The sequence below is a fragment of the Lagopus muta genome, chromosome 8 (genome assembly GCF_023343835.1).
Source record: "Lagopus muta isolate bLagMut1 chromosome 8, bLagMut1 primary, whole genome shotgun sequence".
NCBI classification, from domain to species: Eukaryota; Metazoa; Chordata; class Aves; order Galliformes; family Phasianidae; genus Lagopus; species Lagopus muta.
This window is the reverse complement of record NC_064440.1, coordinates 22,282,906-22,305,375: the sequence shown is the minus strand read 5'-3', so window position 1 is coordinate 22,305,375 and position 22,470 is coordinate 22,282,906. Positions and strand designations below refer to the sequence as shown.

At 38.4% G+C, this 22,470-nt stretch overlaps 1 long non-coding RNA gene across 1 annotated transcript in view; it reads left to right on the top strand.

The window, feature by feature from the left end:
- The window catches only part of LOC125697137 (uncharacterized), a 54,227-nt gene extending 32,193 nt beyond the window's left edge, over window positions 1-22,034 (top strand). The window contains exons 7-9 of the long non-coding RNA XR_007378689.1: window positions 10,212-10,277; window positions 18,131-18,265; window positions 21,819-22,034. This is a non-coding gene — a long non-coding RNA (uncharacterized LOC125697137). The remainder of the gene's footprint in view (window positions 1-10,211; window positions 10,278-18,130; window positions 18,266-21,818) is intronic.
- The last annotated feature ends 436 nt before the right edge of the window (window positions 22,035-22,470 follow it).

The following is a 22,470-nucleotide window of genomic DNA, read 5'->3' as shown; positions in this document are numbered from 1 at the left end:
GCTAGAGGGAGAGGGATGCTGTCCTACAAGATTTGACTTATGTTTACAGTAATTTGTTTGGCCAGTACTTATTACTTAATAATCAATCTTTATTATTACATTAATTCTAATTGGGATATGTGAAACATGCAGTGCATTGACCACATGACATCAGTTTACTTGCTGAATAATTTAAGCTATTTCCTTCTAATACCTTAGGCTGCAATGTCATTACTCTCAGGCTGTCCTAATATTCTAGTTATATTGATGTTATTTCACTTGTTATTACCTTCTTGACGTGAAATTGTTTTTCAAATATGGAAATCATGCTCAGATATTTCTAGATGACAGAATTCGGCATTAGTTTATAATGTATTATAATAACAAAACAGTGCAACATAAAGCAAATGATTTGTTTTCTGCTGTGTACTAGCCCTCATAGAAAGGAGACAAAAGATGCCAGAAGGGGAATTTTGGTCTGTATATTTTTTGTATATTCTTATCTGTTTTCCCAGAATGTGGGGAATAATCTTTCTGATAATACAGTAGAAACAAATGCGCAACCATTAAATAGACAGTGTGATTTATCCGGCTTCACACTGCTTTAGAAGCAGTATGTATCACTCGTGTGAGTTTTCTTCTGCTTAAAGAATTGTAAGAAATATGTCTTGCTATTACTTTTATTGATAAAACAGGCCAAACCACCTTAATTCATTTTTCATCCAGACTCTTTTATCACAGCACGGTTGTGATTAGGATTCTGATCACCCAGTGTGCCACTCTGAGATTGAGAGGCTCTATCTGCTCATCTATTATTCTTCATGAAGCAAAGCTCTAGTGTACCATCTGTTTTCTTACTGAATCTTGCATGTAGCTGCAAAGAGCTGGTCACCAGAGATCGTGTCTGGCAAGCATGCTCTTGGTTCGCTTCAAGATAGCCAAGCATTCACTGCTATTGGCCTCTTTAAGTTCCAGCTTAAATTAAACTGCTGCTCTCTGGTGTATTTTAATTTACATATTTGAACTGGTAGCGTGGTTGTGGTTTTTTTTTGTTGCTTTTTTTTGTTTTGTTTTTCTAACAAAAAATCAAATGTGAAGAAACCCCAAAGCTACAAGGAAACATGCTGCAGAAATTTTGTTGAGGGTGGATTGATCTTGTTCTTTAAAGCTTGAACTACTAAAGGTTGTTACATGTTGCTGATGCCTGCCCCTTATGATGCAAGAAGAGGTAGTTCCTGGTATGACCACGTGTAGGTAATTGGCATGGGCAATCAACAGAATGTGTCTGAATATTATCTCCACGCAATTGTTCTTGTTAACCAAGGCCATACAATCACCTTTATTTTTAGAAGAATGTAGGATTGGAAGGGGCCAGATGAATCCCCCAGACTGCACATTGTCATTGCAATATACAGTGTGGTGTGGCTGCCCATGGGGCAAGGTGCTGAGCCCCATCACCTGCCTGAGGTACTGCTGTCCCCTTCTGTACTGAGGTGCAGCTCTACTCGCTACAACTGACTTTTCCCTGCCTTCCTCGAGGCTTTTCTTTCTTTTAACTTCGTGATACTATTGAAGCTTCACAACCTGCAGTATTTTATAATAGTCTTCGCTATTCCCCAATGTACAATAAAAAGTAGCTTTTGAGGCTCCTCTTTTTGATCCATTATTTAGAGCCTGATTTGTGCTGTCTGCAATCCCCACATCAGTGCCAGTGGTCCTGCAGTTCTGCAAATTCCCTTCAGGACTAGACTGAAGTCATAAATCTTTTTTTAGGATGTATTTAGATATCATCATAGCACAATTTTTTACAATCTGCTCCTCTTACCTTGGATTTTGTTTCCATAGCAGAAAATGACTGTCCTAAGGAAACAACTTTATTTCTTACTGACTTTCAGTTTCCAGATTAAATTTTTGCTTGGCAACAAAACTTCCTTTCCCAAGATAATGGTTGCACAGCATTGGTCCTGGGCTCAGCTCAAGCAAACATTTGTGTCTGTACAAAACCTGGCTATTTTCCCCATATGTTCAGTAGGACTCTGGGAACAGAGCCCATACTGGGTCAGCAAGTCCTGAAATCATTAGCTCTTTGCAGATTCTGCATCAAGGGTTGTAGGTTATTAGATAATGTCAGTTGTAAAAAGGGAGTTTATTTTCATTCCTGTAAATAACAGCTTTATAACATGTGCACACTAGTGCAAACAATCTTTTCTTTTTCCCCTTTTCACAGCTGGGCGAGAAAACGCTTTTTACCTTAAATATGCCAAGGCCTTTTTTCACTTCCATTCAATTTATTTTGTGATGTAAAATGTTCTGCCCGACATGGTAGGTCAGTGATGTCACATGGCAGTCTGCTCATGTAATTCATTCATAATGCCATTGCTGCACACATTAATTGATAACACAAGTCAATGACAGGGTCTTTGGTCTGGGCAACTTGCAGCCCAAGTGCCAATTATGTCATGTGATATGATGCAAATCCACGGAGTCACCTGTGCGCTGCTGGCTATTCGAGTGCAAAGAGGTTCTGCATGCTTTGTCTTTGCATCCCACGAAATCATGTTCTTCTTTAAAATATCCCAGAAGGGATATTCACTCAACTTTGCTGAGTGAGAGAGTGAAAATGCATGTGAGCATGCAAGTTACATAAGAGACAGTATAACTGCCCTTCCTGAAAACACTTTTCTGCAAGGCAGGTCTGGGTAGAAAGGGCACGAACACGAGCTTTCTGGGTGGCTGCTAACTTTCTGTTCACGAGGAGAATGGCAGTACTGCATCCTTCTTTCCCCTCTTCAGCTGCAGGTGCAGCTGCAACTGAGTCAGGAGCTCCATTCTCCCACTTGCATCTGTAAGCAGAGCCACAAGGCAGCCTCAGAGAGCACTGACTGCAAAGCCCTGCATCTCAATTAGCTGAGGGGTATTGGGGCTCATGTCTCTTCAAATTGCATTGATCTGAGGCACAAAAAGAAAAATTCTGGGTTCACATGCTTCCAGGGTATACGGGGGAGTGGAAGTTTTTGCATGTGAGTGCTTCACTTCTTCCTAAATCCCTCTCACTGAGTACAAAGTCCCTTGTTTTTAGCAAAGATCTTCAACTTTCACAGCATTAGTTCCATCAGTTTATTTTGTTGATCACAAAATGTAGATAACTAAAAGTTTTAGGGCCAGATTCAGAGAAGAGCTAAGCCTGTGCAAGCTCACTTGGGGATTTGGATGCAAGCAGTTCTAACAATAGGAAGCACCAGGTTTCACAGGCCTCCCAGAAACTCAAAGCCTTCAGGCAGGAGCCAGGAATCTGATTGCATGGCATACAAACTATGATGCAGAACAAAACCCTACAGGGGGCAAAGCCTGGACACTAGAAATAGTGTGACAGAAATTAGTCAACAAAAAGTTGAGATTTATTCAAGTATTAAAACAGCCAGCTCCCTGGAAAATAAACCAGTGCAAGAGGGGCAGATGGAGCACGAGAAGCACGGTGATTGTCCCATCTAGTCATCTTCTACTCACAGCATTGTCCAGGGCCTTGCTGGAGTGAGGAAGTGTATGAAGGGAACCAAGTAACACTGCCTTACTGTCATGTCTGACTCTTGTCCCCGCTGTGAACTTGTAATCAAAGGAAGACATTTCAGCTTAAGATGAGAATTTGTTGCTGCATTTCAGAGGGACTGATAAGGCTATAGGAAGTGGCCACTTGCTTTGTCCTAAGGCCTATCAGTAAGCAAAAGTCTCAGAGGCATGAGCTGCTGTGTCTGCTTTTGCTGCTCTTCTCCTCTCTTTGTGGGTATTTCTTTTTGTCATCACTCTAGCGGAACTGTTATCTTCCACACAGTGTGAAAAAAACTTAGCTTGATCTTACGTAATGGGCTATAACAATCGCTAGTGGAGGCTGTTTGCTGTGGAGATAGATAGACTGGTTTCTCTTTGCTCAGAACCTCAAATGTTGCTGAACTGCCTCATATCGCAGAACGACAGGACCATGCTAATACTTTGACTGTCTGAACCTATTTATGCCTCTGAAATTATCCACATTGCACTGCAGTAATTGAGTGGATTTTTCTGCTGGAGCTCTGGAAGCACGCTGAAACCCCTCAGGCTGCAAGATGCTGTAGGCAGGGAAGGTGGTACCTGTATTTCTGCACTCCCCCCCAATCCTTACCCTAACCCCTACACACCAGTTCTGGTTCTTCCTACATTATTAATTGTTGGGTTTTATTTTTAAATTACTATTATTCAGATATCAGAATTGTCGTTTTGATAAGTAGTGACATATATTATCTAAATTGATAGAGCATGTTAGAAATAGTATGGGAGAAATCAATTGAAGCAGATACCTGCTGCTTTCAATTCAGATGCCAGAACTCATGTGTGACATAATGCCACTGGTCAGGGGAAGCAGACCGAGCTGCTAATGGCTATGTTATCTGTGAAGTACAGCTACTGCCTTTCTGAAGATTGCTTGGGGGAAAAGTAGAGAACAGTGAATTCTCACATTTCAGACTTTCTTTTGACAAAAATAAATATGTTTGATTATTCAAATATATGCTGATTGAAAAACAGAATTTAAAGTAGATATTAAAAATGAAATAGAAGGATATCTTCATGCTTGGAGCCTAGAGCATGAAAGGTTCAGATTCACGATCATTTCTGAACTAGAGACTTTGGCTATGAGGCTGGATAATTTTGTCAGGTCAGAGCCTTGAAGTGGCCAAGCTGCACTGCAATTGGCATGGCAGTATGAAGAGCTTTGAACAACTCTTCAGGATCTGGATTTGGTCTCTGAGGATCAGTTCCCTACCTCTAAAACAGCAAATAGCACTTTCCTGTTTCAAACCACATGCAACTGGTACATTGTCATCACAGTACTTCTGTGGTGAAGCCCACAGCAGAACAAAGCACCACTGTAGATTGGATGTGGTAGTTAGATTTCTAATGTTGCTGTGCTCAATATCTCTATTTCATTTGAAATGTCAGCATAAAGGAATAGAAATAGCATACAGGAAGTAGGAATTTCTTAATTTTCAAATTCGAAATAATTCGTACTCTAAATTGTATTCAACTTCTGTATGAATTTGAATTTGTTTATGGCTGTTTAATACCACAGGAAATACAAATATGCTGAGTTTATGCATGCTTCTTGCCTAACTTGAGCAACTGAGAGTGGCAGCAGCTTGAAGCTGTGTCTTTCCTCTCGAAGTAAAACAATAAGTCAGAAAAGCAAAGTTTTCCCCGGTTGCACCTCTACGTACTGTGGTGGTGACAAATCAGCATCTCTTAACAACCAGCTTTTATCATTAAATGTGTATGAGAGGAATGAACGAATTTAAGGAAAATAATGCAGTGGGTGCATACTCCATTTTATTTATTTAATATCTTAAATTATTAAAAAGGCAGGTGCTGCTTGGCAAGGTATCTACCTTGCATTATTGCATGAACTATCAACCAGCAAAAGGAGCAATGTGTTGACAGATATCTAGACCATGAATTGCAATTACAGAGACTGAACCATGAAGGATAGAAAAGAGTGAATTGTGTTGTACTTAGAGCAAGCAGAAGCCTGCAGATACATCATAGCAATTTAAACTGGCATTAATTATTTTAAAATTAATTCCTTTTTAGACAATAAATTTAGAAGATTACAAACTAGAGGACCTCTTTGCTAAATGGCACTTAACATTAGGGCAAACTACCCTGGTAGATGGTAATAGGCTGTAGTGCTTTTAATCCATAGGTCACTGACTTGATTCTGTCTCAAAATGCTAATGATTAGTGGAGGGCCAAGGATCTCTTCACTGATCTAGACACAAGTTCAGAAAATGGCAGGAAGAATGCAAGTGAAAAGCGAGAGACAAAAGAGGAAAACAAAGAAAATGTAGTGATTTTTTTTAACACTGTACCAGAGAATATATTTAAGATACCTACAAAATCTTCCCTGAGCCAAGGAACTGTCCTTTCTTACACTGGTGCTTCTGCAAGAAATATGTTACACGGTTTTGTATTTGCTTTTCAAAGAATACATATGAATAGATTATTTAAAAAAAAAAAAAAAGCATGATGTTGCATCTTATCCCTTAACTTATGAGCAAAAGACGATGATTTTAAGATCTATCTCAGTAGATTTAGGAACTGTGATTCAATTTTTTTCATCTAATGATGTTGTTATTTTTGTACATTTGTACATTGTATTATTTTGCTGCTGTTGATTTTTTTTCCTGAGCATGGACTACTGAACTAGAACTAAGATGTGATTAAACAGCCTCTCTTCTAAGCTCCAACTCTGACTGAATAGGATCAATTCCAACACAATTGCTTTGTGCAGACTTCCACAGCTGAAGAAAAGCAATCTTATTTCCTGCTGCTTCCTATTGTGCTCCACTTTCAAGTATTGACTATGAGGAGATGTTCATATGGGAATTTATGTGTGTTGTAAATTTCTACCATACATTTCTCTGCACAACATCCTCATGTAAATATTCCATGTGGAATCAGCCCTTTAAATCTCTCTATTGACAGGCTACTATTGCAAACCCTGGAGGCATCACCCTACTAGCTGGTCACTGTGGCTATCAGTGCCACAGTCTTCTAACTCTTAGTAGAGAATCAAGACCAGTCACAGCCACAGAAGGGGTTTATCACTTTTAGAGATGAGAACTGTCTCTGTTTTGTAATTCAACCTGTCACTAGCATCACCATTGCCCCATCTGGACTTTGAAAGCCTCATAGCTCTCATCAGACTCTCTTGTGAGCCATCTCTGAGTGTGTCACAGTCACCTGCACAGGGACTCCCTGCCTGCTTCTGCCCAGGGCCAGGCACTGATTCAGAAGAGCTTATCCTCTTTTCCCTGCTTGCAGCAAGCCAATTGAGCAGAGTTCCTATGTGAATGCTGCTTCTAAAGAGCACACATATGTTATCTTTTATCATAGAAAAAAAATATGGGCTTTTTTTTCATTCTTCTACCTTTACAATGCTCTCTTTTCCCTACTCAGATTTTTCTGTTTCTGACAAAGAATGATTAAGAGTCGGTGTCATTATTTTTCTACAGCCCCTTTTCCTAACACATGGTTGGACCTGGTTCAGTTTTCCAGTTGCCTGTCCATTCCTGCTATAGAACTGATTTTGCTATCTATAATGAATACTGCAGACAATAGCAGACAAATTGACATCCAGGCTCTGTCTACCCCACCACAACTATGCTGTCAAATGTTATTCTGGCAGTTAAATTACCTACATGATACATTATTTTTCATTTTATTAACAGTGTTTTATGACATATAGAGTCCTGTGCAGCATGGTGGATTTGAGTATTGTCAAGAATCAAATTCCCACTGTAACTCCTGACTGTTTCATAAAATAAATTTCTCTTTAACAAGTTAAATACTAAGTACAAGTGTGGGAAGAGTCAAAGGTTTTCATTTAAATAGTATTTATTGATCTACTTGTGCTCCAACAAGTGAATCCAGCTGCACATAATGTACAAAAATCCCATCTGCTTCTTTCTGCTAAGGTTTATAAACACTCTGTGCTTCTTTGTTCCAATAGCTTAGAATGTCATAGACCCGCTAAAGGCTCTGCACTTTCAGATATGCTCTTGATTGACTGATCCTGACTTTCTTAATTAGTCTTAAATTCAGAATTTTTTGTTAATTAAGCACCTGGATGGGGGGCTCTTATTCAGCGAGGGGTTTCAGGATGCTGTTCTGTGCACCTCCTGGGACAATTAGATGATTATTGTACAGGAGAATATTGCTCGACCACTCTGCTTTCTAGCTCATCATCATTATCCCCCAGAGAATGGCACAGAGAACAAGAAAGGTTTTTTCTTACTCATTATATTCCGAACCACTAGTTCCCTGGCAAGGATATCTGCAAATCCAAGTCGTTCATTGCAACTGCTAGATGAAACTGTGATCCAAAACCAGTGCCACACAAACAAAATAATAGATTTGGTTATAACAGTTACTGTTAGAGAGTGCTGAATTATTGAACTCCGTTAGTGAAAGTGATAAGGTCAGGGAAAGAGTTTGGCAAGTCACACAGTGAAAGGAATGAGAATGTACTAAAATTCTGTACATCTCATCTGAAAAAAAACCATTGGCTAGAAATCTCATTAGGCTGTATATTCTATTTTTAAAATAAGAGATATAACTTGAGTGTGCTGCTTTCAGACTATCGTAAGACTAAATAAGCCATACCTAACTTTTTATGTTGCTATTCTGTTTAATACTGATATTGACAAAACCTTTCCGTATATACGGTAGGAACAGAAGGCACAGAATGCCTTTTTCTGTGTAACATTGCACCTCAGTAGTGTGTGCTTGTAAAAGGAAAGCTGAAACAGGCAGGCTCAAAGTAAGTAATTCATGCCTCCTGTCTGAAGCACTTAATATTGGAAATCAGGAGCTGTCTGGGTCTATATGTCACAATACAAACGTCCACTTTGAGACTGAAGAGGCTAATCTGCACCCTCTAGTGATCCAAACTAGTTGAAACATTGGCAGCTACAAATTGCTAAATGACTTGGAGTGCTTCTCCCATAGTCAAGACCTTTATCGCTCTATTACTGTCTTAGGGCAAATAATCAAAAATGTCAGTAAAATTGAGAAGACTGTACTGCATCTGGGTATATTGAAGCCTGCACGGACCAGTGGTGCTGACTGCTCCCAGCTGCAGCTGAGCAGTGAGCAGCTGGGTTGGGTGGAAGGCAGGTCTGTGCTGCTTGCTCTGTCTCTCCCCACCTGGAGCTCAGGTTGGAGGGACCCACACACCCTTTGGACACTGCTTTGCCCTGCAAGAGGGCTGTGCTGCCCAGGTTCCCTGTGGCTGTGCAGCAGAGCTGTAAGGATTAGCCCAGGGGAGCCTGGAGAGTGTGTTCCAAAAAAAAAAGGCAGTTACAGTAATCTGCTGTGGCAAGCACGCGTGTGTGTGATAGACATGTACTGCAAGGCTAGTGATTTAACAGGATTAAATTCTGATCAGCAGAGAGAAGTTTGATCATAGTAATGAGAAGATGGGTAGGATACATCTGGCTCTATGGCAAACCAGCTTGAGGAAGAAAGTGATACAGTTCAGTATGCATTATGAAGGAATCTTGTTGGACCTCGGGCTTATTCGCTATATTAAGTGAGCAATACTGTCAGAAAATTGGATAGGCTAGCATCCCCTTTTTAGGTAAGCATCTAATGCTTTACTGTGATATTTTATTCCTTTTTCAGTACTAGGCATGAAATGAAGTGTTCAAAATAATATGGTCATAAAAGCAGATTTACAAACGGAGAGAAGAATCCCCAGCCCAGTAGCAAATGTTGTACCATGTAATGCAGCATTTGGTAAAGATTATCACGAAGCAATTTTCATGGCTGGATTCAAAATGTATGCTGTCAGTAGTCCTGCTCTCAATAGCAATGAACCTTATAGGGAAATCATCTGAGAAAGAATAGGCCCCCAGTCAAACTACAGGGCAACTCTCCAAAAGGGACAGCTTGCAGCATACGGAGGGAGTAAAGGAAACTACAGGGGGTTGGACTCCTGCAAAGTATAGTATAGGTGCTCGTTACTTAGAATTAAAGCAAATGGAGAAAGTAAGCTCAAGTAGAGGGCTCTGGGGAGTCGTGAGGGAGCATAATTAAATTTTAGAGGAATGTTAATGTGCCAAACTAAGAGAAAGAAAAAAATTAAAGATTGGGGAAAAAATAGGTCAAGGGAGTAGGGAAATCGGTGAGCTGGACTGCGCCAAAGTTCTTCCTGCCCTCTCGGCAGCTTTATGCTTGGTAAGGAGACATTGGTAGAAAGCAGGCAGCACAACCAGCTGCAGCTCACACACACTTCCAGTGAAAAACTTCAATTGGAAAATGGCGTTTTCCGAACTACTTTTGTCAGTGTTCTTTTTTCTTTTCTTCTTCTTTTTCCTCTTCCTCCTCCTTTTTGTTTTACCTTTCCCTTTACCTCTTCATGTTTCTTTTCCTTTTCCTTCTTTTGCTGTGCTGTTTTGTATTTCTAGAACTTGACCATTCTGCTATGTTTGCACTGATGAATTTTAGTTTTGATTGGCTGCTGCTTTGACTACATAATTATTATTATTTTTAACACAAAGAATGTGTAACTTTTAAACTTAGATAAAAATGCCATCAGGAAATCCATGCATGATTTCAGGAAGTCTGAAAAGTCATTTATTTAACAAAATGAAAGTTTGGATGTTCTTCAAAATTTGCAAACTTCTTCTCTCACTGTATTTTAGGTTTTGTCGTGTTTAGGAGCTATGCGGAGACCATCATTTTTTAGTTCAAGTCTTGAAACAGAAGCGGTAAGTAACAATTTATCTAATGTTCATTATCTGATTAAAGAAATTGAGTCATGTAACACTACAGAGGTTAAAAGATAGGGAGGATTAAAGGATGAGTGTAGCTAATTAAGGAACCAGCCCTGCAAGCAATTACATACATGGTTAACTTTAAGTACTTCAACATTAATAGGACTACTCACATGCTTAAGTTAAGCCCATGTGTTTGTGAGCTGGAGCCTGAAGACCACGTCCTGTGAGATGCTGAGGATGTGCTATATATTGAAAGGGGTTGCCCTGGTTCCAGTGGGAGCTGAGGATATTGTGCACTTTCCTATAGCAGAGTTCAGCACAGGGTGGCACAAGCTACATGAGAAGAGGGTGTTAAAGGGGACAAAGATGCTTTTTACAGAGAACTTCCTAGATAGATGATCAACAGCATTTCTTTTCAGAAGAATTCAGAAGCAATCTATTCTTAATAAGCTTCACAAGACTCATTCTGAATTAATGTTTTTCATGCTGTCAGAGAGTAATACAGGTAGAGTGACTACAAGCATGTGCCAAGAGCTGTTGCTTTGGGTCTGCCATAGAGTCATTGCCTGTAGCCATGGCATGAATGTTTTGACAGCTGAATAATTTGTGTCCCTAAGTATCTCATTAGAACAGGAAAAAAAAGCCCATAATAAAAAACTTCATACTTTCAAACTTACTTCAGGAAAAAAAAAATACAGTTTGTTTTTGCTTTGGTGCCCTAGCAAAATGAATTCCTGTTCAAAAATATATATTGAAAAAAAAAAAAAAAAAAAAGAAGATGAGAGGGATTCAGTCCAGCAGGCCAGTGGAGTAGACTGTTACAGGGCATACCCACTTGTAACAAAAAGTGAAAGAGGAGATGAGTCTTTACTTCCCAAGCTGCATTTGTGCCACAGCATAAATTAAGCCATCTCATTCATACATGTGGTCCTTTTCAACCTAGGCCATTCTATAATTCTATGATTTGGCCTCATGTCAGCATCACAGTACAGCCCTACACAACCACAGCAAACAGATCATTCTGTGTATAAATGTGATCCAGACTCATTGCTTAAGTTAGTGAATTTATGAATTCCTGGGAGCTGTTAAAATCCTGGAAACACTAACAACTGCTTTTCAAATAAAAGTGCAGTGATAACATTTGTACTGACAAATATTTTTCATTTTTACATTTACATGTAAGAACTGCTACATGTTCTGTATCATTCTTCCTCCCTTACTAAAGGTAGGTTTAATTTGATTTCAGATTAAAGTCGTTACCCCTTGTCTCTCCTGTACTGGTGATGTATCTTGATTTGAGAAAAGTGCAGAATCATTCATCGAGTGGGATTTCTTGACTTGGCCAGTTCAATTTTAAAGCACTTCTATCTGTAACTTCAACCAGCAGAGAGATCAAATGTAATTTGGTCACATTTTCTGACAGTCACAACTACCCACGCTAGCTGGGAAAATATCTCTCACATTGTGCTTGGTTTGCTGGTTCCTACAAAGGAGTGGCTGTGGAGATATTTTCTTCCTCTCTTTTTTTTTTTTCTTCTTTTCTTGATGTGCCAAAAGAAAAGGGCTTGTTTGGCATAGTGCTCTACATCATTTATGGTCTTTCTGTATCATTTCCAGAGAAAAAAATAGCTGTTGACACTGATTTAGAAATTAGGATTAAACTGTCAGCATCATAAACTGCCAACCAGTTGAGCAGATAGTAAAATGATGGAAAGTGAGAAGACAGCCTTATCTTAGGCAGAGTATATCTCAGCATTGTATAGTTTCTTCAGCTGGAATCCATTAAAATGATAGATTGTTGTGTTTGTGGGTTTGTTTAAAGAAAAAATTAAAGAAGCTAAATTTTTTTAACTGAGTACTGTAAAAACTTCAGTACTTATGTTTTCACAGCTGTTCTCTTCACCAGAGATGCTTCATTAGCAGTGGCAGTTGTGATAATTTGTAAGAGGTGGGAGAAAATGTATGGAGGAGAGATTGGCTTGACTGACTGGGCCAGTCAAGAAAATCCTCTATGACATTTAAACAGCTAGTTACTGTCTGAGTCTCTGAAGAGACACTGGGAGCTAAAGGAACAGCCCCTTCTCTTCTTTCACTCAGTGTTCCACACTGGGAGGATTCCATAGCCAACCAACTGGGAGAGCTGAGATGCCAGCAGCAGTGCATGGCTGCTCAGTGTAATTTCCTACTTACTTCTAAGGTCTGTCTTTTTCACAGAGGAGTTGTTCTCACATGAAGTAAGCGTTCCATATCCTGGCATGAGTAGACAGTCTTAGCTACAGAACTTCTCTAGGAAAATGTAAGGTGCCTTTCTCCTCAACTCTCATTAGCAAGATAACAGCTCGTTGTGGAAATGACTATTTTTCTTCCATTTTTAAGTGTTCACGAGTAAGTCCCAGCTCTCTCCATTGAGTTCTTCTGTCCCTTTCATGCAGTCTCCTATAAAAGTTTTGGCTGAAAAGTTTTCGTAACAAGTAGAAACCACTTTTTTTTTTTTTTTTTTTTTCAGCAGCACCTTTTTGTATTTAAAGCTGCTAGGGTCATCATCAGTATGAAAAGGGCCAACATACACCCTTCTTTTCTTCAGTCATCTTGTCATTGTACTTTCCTCTTCTCCAAGTAGCATAATAATGCACTGTGTGTTCTGCAATTGTGAGTTCAATTTGAAAGAAAGTTAAGTTCAAAAGCACAATTTCAGTGTTCCTGAAAACAAGAAAGGATACTTTTTCCATCCCAAACTAAAGGTTGGTAAAAAGGATCATGTGTTTCCATATTTCATTCTTATATAATTCACTCTTAAACTTGAAAATGTCCATCTGTCATGGGGCTCAGTGAAAGGGTAATACCTCAGAGTTGGTTTCCATGCATCTGAGAGGCCATTGTGGCTTCCTTTATCTTTGTGGTCCATTTTGTTTAGACACCTGAGGATGGGTGAGTCCCAGAAACTGTGAGCATCCATGCAGAAATCTCTATCAGGCTCCTTTGGATCGGCCTCTACCAGAGCAATTTGCCAGCAGCCTTGGGCTGTAAAGCAGAAAGAACTATTTGGCCCTCTCCCTGCCCCGGAGTTACCCCTCTGAATTTCCAACGACAACTTCTTCTGAAAGCCCTACATCTTCTTAAATGTCATATAATGAAACATCAAAGTTCATATCCAGCTGTGCTCACTATTTCTTTTTACACCCTTCAGATCCAAATCTGTTGCTAACTGCATTTTCAACTTTTCACAGCTCTTGGTGCTTTTGAAGTGCCACAATGCCTGTGCTCCCCACAGCCTATTCCCTAACCTGCTGGGCACTGACATCAGGGACTGAGAGCTTCTTTGTCCCAAATCCACAAAGGAATATATTGGCTCTTTCTTTATGCGTTTCTGAGAGAGCTCTGTCCCTTGGCCTGTGCATTTCTTAGTTTACTCTTAATATTCAGTGCATTTTTCTACAGGCACTTAAAATTCACTCTTAAGTTTCTTCATTGCAGTCAACATTCACACAGGGACATGTGCATGTGTCTTGAATTGTCATCTTATTAAAACCCTTTGCTCCTTCACCATTTCAATTGCCATTTTGTATAGTATCATCTGCATTTGCATAGTACCTTCACCCCAAAAAAGGCAGAAGTTTTTATTGTCTTTTCATTAATGAGTAAAATAGAATCAGGGAGATTAGAAAGGTATCTTTGCAGCTCAATGCAACAATATGGTGTCCAGGTCTTGAGCTTAATTGCATTGGGAAAAATACTGTAAGCATGATGGATTGACATGTAAATCATAGTGATATAATTCACAGATCTGAATCATGGATTCTTGATTTGTATAACTGCTTTTAATCTTGTTTTGCATTTGTGCCTTTCATTGTTATTCTAAAAATGTTTGCTCTTGCTGGTGTGCATAATCAGTCAGATACATACATTCTCAACTGCACATGACCTTTATTCCAGCTGGGTATTTCTTACTAAGTACTGGTCACATAAGTTTTTTAAGCAGAAGATTTAATACCAAACTCTATGGTGGAAACTTACTTGCATTAGAAAATGATGAAGTACATTTTCAATTTTAGTAAGTGAGAGATTTTTTGTTTGAATTTGTAGCAAGCTAAATGTATAATTATATTGCAAAAATTGAGAATTAAAATTGTGAAACTGGTAAAACTTTTTTATTTATTTATGTATTTTTATTCATTTAGTTAAAACTTACTTATTTTTATTTTATGTCTCACAGTATAATTTATTAAAACCTAGAGAAGCATCGCATTAATATTAACTACACTTAGTGAATTGGAAGCTTGGTTCTTGCCACTACAAAATAGATTTTAGGATTTCAAATCTAGAGAAGAGGTTTAATGAGACTTTTCAAACAATCTGGTGCCTGCTTCCAAAGAAATCAATGGATGCAAGGTGACCTGCAGATTGTCTTGAAAATCCCCAGAGGCATCTGTTTTCAAATATTCTTAAAAACTCAAGCTGGAGGCTTTCAAATTTCTGAAACGAGTTCATCCTCACTTGCTCTATTCACGGATTTTGCAATACCAAAATAGGCTGTCCCTTTTAATTAAAAATTATTACTATAAATAAATATTATAAAATATTATTATATATTGATTATTCATTTTTATGATTGAATTATTTGGAAAAGAAGCATGTGTTCTCTCTACTCTTGTCTAAATGCAACACAAAGTTATATGGTCAAAAGTTTTTCTGCAGTCCTAAAAATACTTACAGCTAAAAAAAAAATCAGCTGTAGAAAATATCTTTTTTTTTTTTCATTTTTTAATGAAAGTAAGTATACTGTGAGTATACTTTTCATGGTGCTGGGACTTTTCAAGATGGTGCTGGGCCAGCAAGGAGAGAGGATATGGGTGGATACCCATATCCACTGCAGCTGGAAAAGAGAAAATGGATGTGATCCTCTGGAAGCCATGCCCAAAGTGGCCATCTCCACTGTCATGTAGGCTCAGCATGTCTGTGTCCCCCAGTGTTTGTGCTGTAAGGCCTGGCTGCTGATCACAGGCAGTTGCAGCTTGTGTGCCAGTCCACGCGTGTCAGACCAGCATGCTGTTCCCACATACAGCAAGCCAGGGCCCTGACTTGGGGCACAGCATGGAGTCAGTGCTACCTGTGTGCTTCTGATGAGTGATGGGGACATGCCAGTGGTGTGAGTGCCCTCTCACAAGTACTACTTTTGATAATTAGAGATGTGTTAAGTTGAAGCTGCATGGGATATTTATTTGCCCAACATCATGAGTTTTACCAGACTTCCTAACACATCCTTTTATGTACAGGAAGGTCACATTTCTGTGAAATGTTTCTCTTTTTTGGCTCTGTCTGGAGTTCTATAGTAAAAGAAAAGTGTGTTTAAACTGTGTGCTATTTCTTCCATCAAAACAGAGGGCTGCAGGTCCTTGTAGCACTAATCTGTCTTTTTACAAATCAAAGTGAGTTTTCACCACAGCATGAGAAATTGTGTCTTCCTTCTAAGAGCCGCTAATTAGAGACCACTAGACATGGCAGAGCCGAGCTCAGCCTCCTGCCTCCAGGCTCAGCTGACTCCACAGAGCCTTGCTTCCAAAAAGATAGTTTTACCATGACAAGGAATGTCTCAAAAGCCCCATTCAACCCTTCATTGTACAGATATTAGAAAGTGCTTGCTATTGAAGAACATTTTTATGATGCAAAAATTGTTATGTAATGTACAAAGAAAAGTTGACATTTCATGTTGACATACTAAGAATTATTATTTCAATTCTAACTGGTAATTTTCAATGACTTTCATTTTATTTTAAATAATGATATTTTAAGCACTTTAAAATAATTCATTTTTAATCAAAAGAAATGTTTAATTATGTTTTTTTCTCTATCAGTATTTGGGTTTTTTTCCTACTCTACATTCTTCTCTTGTAGTGTGCTGCAAATGCAAACACTTGTTTTATTCCAGGTTAATCCATTACAACTTTTCATTTTGACAGATCTTTGGTCAAATCACAGTATCTGTTATTTATATAGCTTGTCTGTTAAAGCAGTAAGTGATATTCTCTGCTCATCACTCTAAGGACAAATTGAGGCCCTAATCCTGTAAAGACCTACCTATTTTTATGGGCAGAACTGCTTACTGAGCATAAAGTTAATCATTTTAAGCTTGTAAAGCACTAGAGATCTTTGAATGGAGAGCATTAGAGATGTGTAAAGTAGTATTTTGACATTCCAACATTTCTCCCCTGCTCTGCCTTTTCCTTCTGAAAAATAGGAGGTCCATTCAAAATGATTTTGAAAAAAAAAGTTAGAATCTTTACTCTGCTTTTTTCTTTTTTTTTTTCATTTTATTGTAGCACTGTGTGTTTTTTATATTAGTTTTACTTCAGTTTGAAATGTCTGTCTGCACAATTCAATTCAATTACAAATACTTTATTCTAATCCTTAGTTTTAAAATACCAAATGCATAGAAAGGAGAAGAGCTGTGCAAACATGTAGAAAATTATTCCTTTAATTCAAAAGATATTCTGAGTAAGGCTCTTTCTATAGCTGTGATAATTCCAATTGCTCTCCTATCTGTTCTGTTCAGAACACAGCTCTGAGAATTACCAGCCAAACTGAACGACACTATGCTCTTTGTTAGCTACCTTCTTTGCACTCACCTGAAGTGACTAGGAGTGTGCTTCTGCTGTAGGCTTCACTAAACATAGCTTAGGTGATGCTTTTCACTCACTTTGCATAAAGAAAAAGAAAATCATATACCACCCTGAGCATTCTTTAAATTCAAACTAGTGAGATAGAATGAGGCTTTTGCTAAATCTCAGTTCTGCATCAAACAGATCCTGAAAAAAATATATTTGAAATAAGAACGGGAAATGTTAGACTGAGCTTCCACAGTTCCATATAGCCCTACCCTTCGTGTCTAATTCTTTCTCTTTTGGCTCTATTTCTTTTGCTCTCATTTGCCCACTGTATTTTGGCAGCACTTTCTCAGCATTCAATCAGGGAAGGATTCAGACATACCAGCACAGTGCTGCTTTGCTAGGAGCTGGTATGTGGCTTAAGGTGAGATAAAGCACGATACCTGATAGACGCATCATTGGTGGAGGTACAGAACAGTTGTTAACTAAATGCATTATTCCCATGCCGGACAAGGCAGAAATAGAAGTTAAGATGAAAAGCATTCATCCAATTGGGAATTCTGAGAGCCATCAGAAGCTGTGAGACAGCCAGCTCTAAATCCGTGTCATTGCGCTGTAAAATCAGCTGGACTTTGGCATGGGCAATATTGGGCAGGTTCTGCAATCCCAGTGTTTCACTTGTGCAAAACAAATCTTGTAGGGAAGCTTTGGTACATCTCAGGGCAAAACTCTTCAATTTTGGCCACAAGGCAGGACTTTAGGTTTAAGTTTATGTTGGAATCACTGATCGTTATTGGGGCATTCAAAGGTTAAATTGAGCTCTATCGACTGAGATCCACAGCATGGCTCTGAAGGCTTGTCTTTATTTGCCTGTGCAGCTATGCCAGACTAGTGTGGCTGGCAGAAGCCCCAGTACAGATTCAAGACATGCTGACAGAAGGAATTTTTTGGCTAGAGCTGCACCACATTCCTGAATCGCATAAGCAAAGACAGCATTTTTCTGCTGACGTAGCTGAGCACGTAGAAGAGGTCTGCCAGCACAGCCAAGAGAATTAGAAATGAAAATTTATTTTTGTATTTAAAAAATAAGTACGTATCACAATGATTCCAGAAATCTCAGAAATCTGAAGCCAAAAATGCTCTAGAACTATAAAATAAATCAAAAATTAAATATTGCAATTTAAATATCTCATTATTTGTAGTGATGGAGAAGCACAGGTCATGATTTATGATTTCTCACAGGTAGCAGCATTGCAATTTGATTCATGTGTGACCTTCCCTGTGCCCTGGAACCAATGAAGTTAGTATGGTTGTGTGGATACGTCTCCTTCCTTGGAATGGGTCAGGATGTGAACTGCATGCAGTAGTCATATACAGGTACAAACAACTTACTCTTTTCTGGTAAATTTCAAGAACTAAAATAATTCAGAATTGTTTGTTAATCAACAAGGACTTTTTAAATTAAAAATTAATGGCATAAAAATTGCTTGTCGTAGACGAGCAAACAAAAAACATTGTTGTGTAAGTAAGTAACAAAACATCACTAGCAACTATACTATTAACATTATCTCATGTGAGAAGATCTGCTACTATTGGAGCTGTCATTGCCATTGCTACCTGATAAAGGTATATTCAGAGACTGATATAAATGTCTGCATGAAGTAATTTACCATAATTGACAAATTAAAATAAAAGTATCAATTAATAATCACATGCATTGAGGCTCTGCTGCAAATACCAGTCTTTCAGGTTAGGGCACACTTTAAATGTACTGTGTATGAATACGAAAATATCTATTTAAGCCAGTTTTGTCACTGATGTAAAACCAGGATATCTTCAAGTTAGTTAACACTGTGATTGAATTGTATACCCACTTTAACCTCAAGGTTAAAAAATGTTTTTTTCCCACATAGATTGAATAGCATGCTTTGGTGCCAATAAGGCACTCAGAGTCAACTGTAGGTTAAAACAGTTGAGAGATTTTTAAGTCCAGCTTCACTTTCTCAGAATAGAAATGTTTTTATTTGAAACTTTGATTAAGAATTGTTTTATTTGTTTTGGATTTGTTGTTTTTTTTGTTCCATACTGTGTTTCAGCAGTAAGTATTTCTATCATTTTAAATGAGGAAAGATTGAAATACTGCTGCCATTTTATTAAGTAGTTCATATAAAATATAAACAACTGCAGCACTGATGTCATTGGATATAATAGATGCTGCAAACTTGAAATTCTCCTGGGCAGTTCCATATCTGTAACGTTGTCCTACATCTTGTATAAAGAATTGAACACAGAGGACACTTTATGAGGAAATTGTTGTCATAATGATAATTTTTCAATAGTACTTCACTATATTTTATATAAAGATATATTTGAGCAAAGTGTCAGGCGAATATAAAGATGTCTAATAGCCTATCTCTGTGGATTCCAGTTTGGAATGTCTGAGTGAATTTCTGAGTGTGTGTAATTGTATATAATACACGGTATATTTACCATCTAGGTAGATATTCAAATTAAGTTTCCTTACGGGAGTGGAGCGCAGTAGTTACTGGCATCTAGCATCATCATGCATCAGGTGCAAGCAAGTTTAAAACAAAAAAGCATTGTATCAGAAGAGAAAAAAGAAGCAGCAGAAGAGGCCCAAGCAGAAGGCAGTTTGACCCAAGTTTTGCTGGCTGATGTTAGTTTTCAAGAAGTACCATCCATCTTTCCTAGCAGTATGTCAGGAAGCCCACTGTAACACACTGTGTCCCGTGTGACCCAAACCATTAATACTTACATGATGCACTACAACTATAGGCATACTGGGGGAAACATCGAGCCAACGAGTTTCAGAACTTTTGTCTAGTAAAACCACTTTTTTCTTTTTAATTTTACATAGAACTCTACATCTCCATATCATCAATATTGATGAACTCGTGAAAACTGTAAATTAATGAACATGTAATGTCTGCAAATAATTCGGACGTAAATTTATGAACATATTGAAATGTACTTAGAGCACCATCTACTGGGAAATCTGAATTAATGAATGTAGCTTTCCTATCTCCTAGAGCAAAAGTACACTTATGTAAAAAGAAAAATACTCTTGTGGAGATGGCTAATGTTAAGCAAAGCCTTCTTTGAAATTAAGTTCTCTGTTGCTATCAAATCCAAAAGGCAAACTTAGACTGAAATTAAAATTGCACAGACTTTTAGAAAATAATTACCCACAAGTAGATATCATTAAATAAAGCATATTCACATATCACATAAGAAAACTTTACACTCACTGCTTTAAAACTTTGTTAGCAATGTCATGGTAGCCCTAAGCTGGAAAAACTGTTATTCCCCAAGTGAAGGTCTAAATTTTATTCTTGACTGATATTTGTACTGCGTATCATGAAATAATATAGCAGTGTTCTGACTGAGGAAATCTTTTTTTGAGGGGGCAGCTTAGAGCTAGAATATGGCTTGGGACAAGAAAGCCTTTAGGAAAGGAATTCAATATGTCAGAAGATGGCAACATTCACAAAACATAAAATAAAATACTTTGGAACAGTAACATTATAATTCACAAAGAATAATTAGAAGGAGGTTACATGCTAATTAGTTTGGAGTTTACATCCCCTTGTTAATTGTGGGTTTTTTGTTTGGTTGGTTTTGATTTGTTTCGTTTTGTTATTTGCAGTTTCTGATTCCTAGTCTGCCATTCTTGTTCCAACAAAACACAGTGAACATCACAGCATACTTTGTTTAACTGAAGATCGTAGCCTGGCCTTTTCCAAATGGGTTATTTTAACACTTCTTATGTGGTGAAAAGGAACGTGGAATGATATTTATTTTTACTGTTGCATGCAACTAATTTTCCTTTACACAACCTTGTAACAAGAACATTCCTTGTAAAAGCAGGCATTTAAGCAAGAAAAGAGCCTGAATTTATATACAAGCTCCTAAATTGAGCAGGCCTATTTTTAACACAGACTAAGACCAGGTGCAGGTCAGTGCAAGCTGCAGATACATTTGAAAGCAAATCCAGTGTGAAATAATTGTGGATTTAGGCAGGCAAAGTTGTAAATTGTGGACTTCAGACTTCTTACCATGTATTACAATTAAGAACTGTCAAGGTACCGATGTTTTTAAAATAATCTTTGCATATGGAATGTAATATCTGCCTTCAGTATCCTGACATGCTCTGGCACATAACAGATTCCCGCTGTAAAACAGCAGCACAGAAGTCAGAAGATGCCTACAGCCTACAACAGAATGAGCAAATCCTGCTATGTCTAACAATTAGTGTCAGATGTTACCATCCTCATCCTTCCTACACCCACCCAACTGAGTTCAGGACATCTGACACAGGCAGGAGCATTTATATACTGGAAAATACTGACTTTATAGGTCTCACAGCCTTGAGCTTCAACAAATTGCCTCTCTCTGTGCTACTGGTAGTTTGCACAAAAGTATTTAACCAGCATGATGACACTGAAGGAGGGGGCACCAGACTAAGTGTAGGCAGTTACTGGAAGAGAAGGAACAAATGAAACTACTGACATCCGAAGTTCTGTGACATCACAGAAATGTTTATTTTAAATTCAATGGGCTTTGGAGTAGGTTCCTCAGATCAGGTTGGTTCTGAGCTGAAATGCAGTAGATATTCTGGAGTTTGTTTTTTGAAGTAGTACCTACAAAATACCTGAACGTTGTGAGATGAATTTACTGCCTCTACGCCCAGGACTCCAGAAAACCAGAGAAGGGATGGGGGGAAAGATAAGGAATTAAATCTATCTTTGAGTTAATTCTGATCAGAAAGAAATGGAGGGGATGTAAAATACCTGACTTGGAAATACTTCCATGAATGACTGCACACTGTTTCCTGATTCAGGTTCTGTGCAAACTTTCTCATGCTCCATACCAAAGATCACAAGTCTATTAATCAATGTTATCTTTGTAGAGGATGGAAGGAGGGTCAGTTGAATTTGAGGCTGCAGTGGAAAACCCAGCACCAAGAATACTGGGAGGACTGCTACTGCCTGTGAACTTTGGAATGCAGAGATCAATTCTTCCTGTACCTGGAGGACTGCCTACAGGGAAAACTGTCCTATTGTATCTAAAATTAAAAGGTGTAGGAAGACATTAGGAAGGGAAGAGTTAGCAAGAGGTACAGAAACACAAACAAAAAGTTTGATAAATTGAATATATCATGAAAATAGATGGGGGGAGGGGGGGGGGGGGGGGAGGGGGAGAAAGGAGTCTGTACAATGGGAGAACTGAGGAAAGTTCAAAGAAAACAGTAGCTTAACCTTGGTGACCCACTCACATTGGAAGGGCAAAGAACATCATTTAACATTTCTTAGGTTTCAGAATTCATTGTACTTTGAAAGAATACTTGATAAATTATTTAGGCAGTTTCAACTGAGATTGGAAAAATCCCAGCCTGTCAGAAGCCAGGTTAAAAAAGGTTGGTGCTGTATAAATAATTTACTTCTTTGGGGAGGAAACTACCATACAAATGCTAGTGTCTAAAATAGAGAGGCACTAAACCTGCTGAAGCTCACTAGCCAGACAGTGAATTTAAGCCAGTGCTACAAACTAAGTACTCTCAT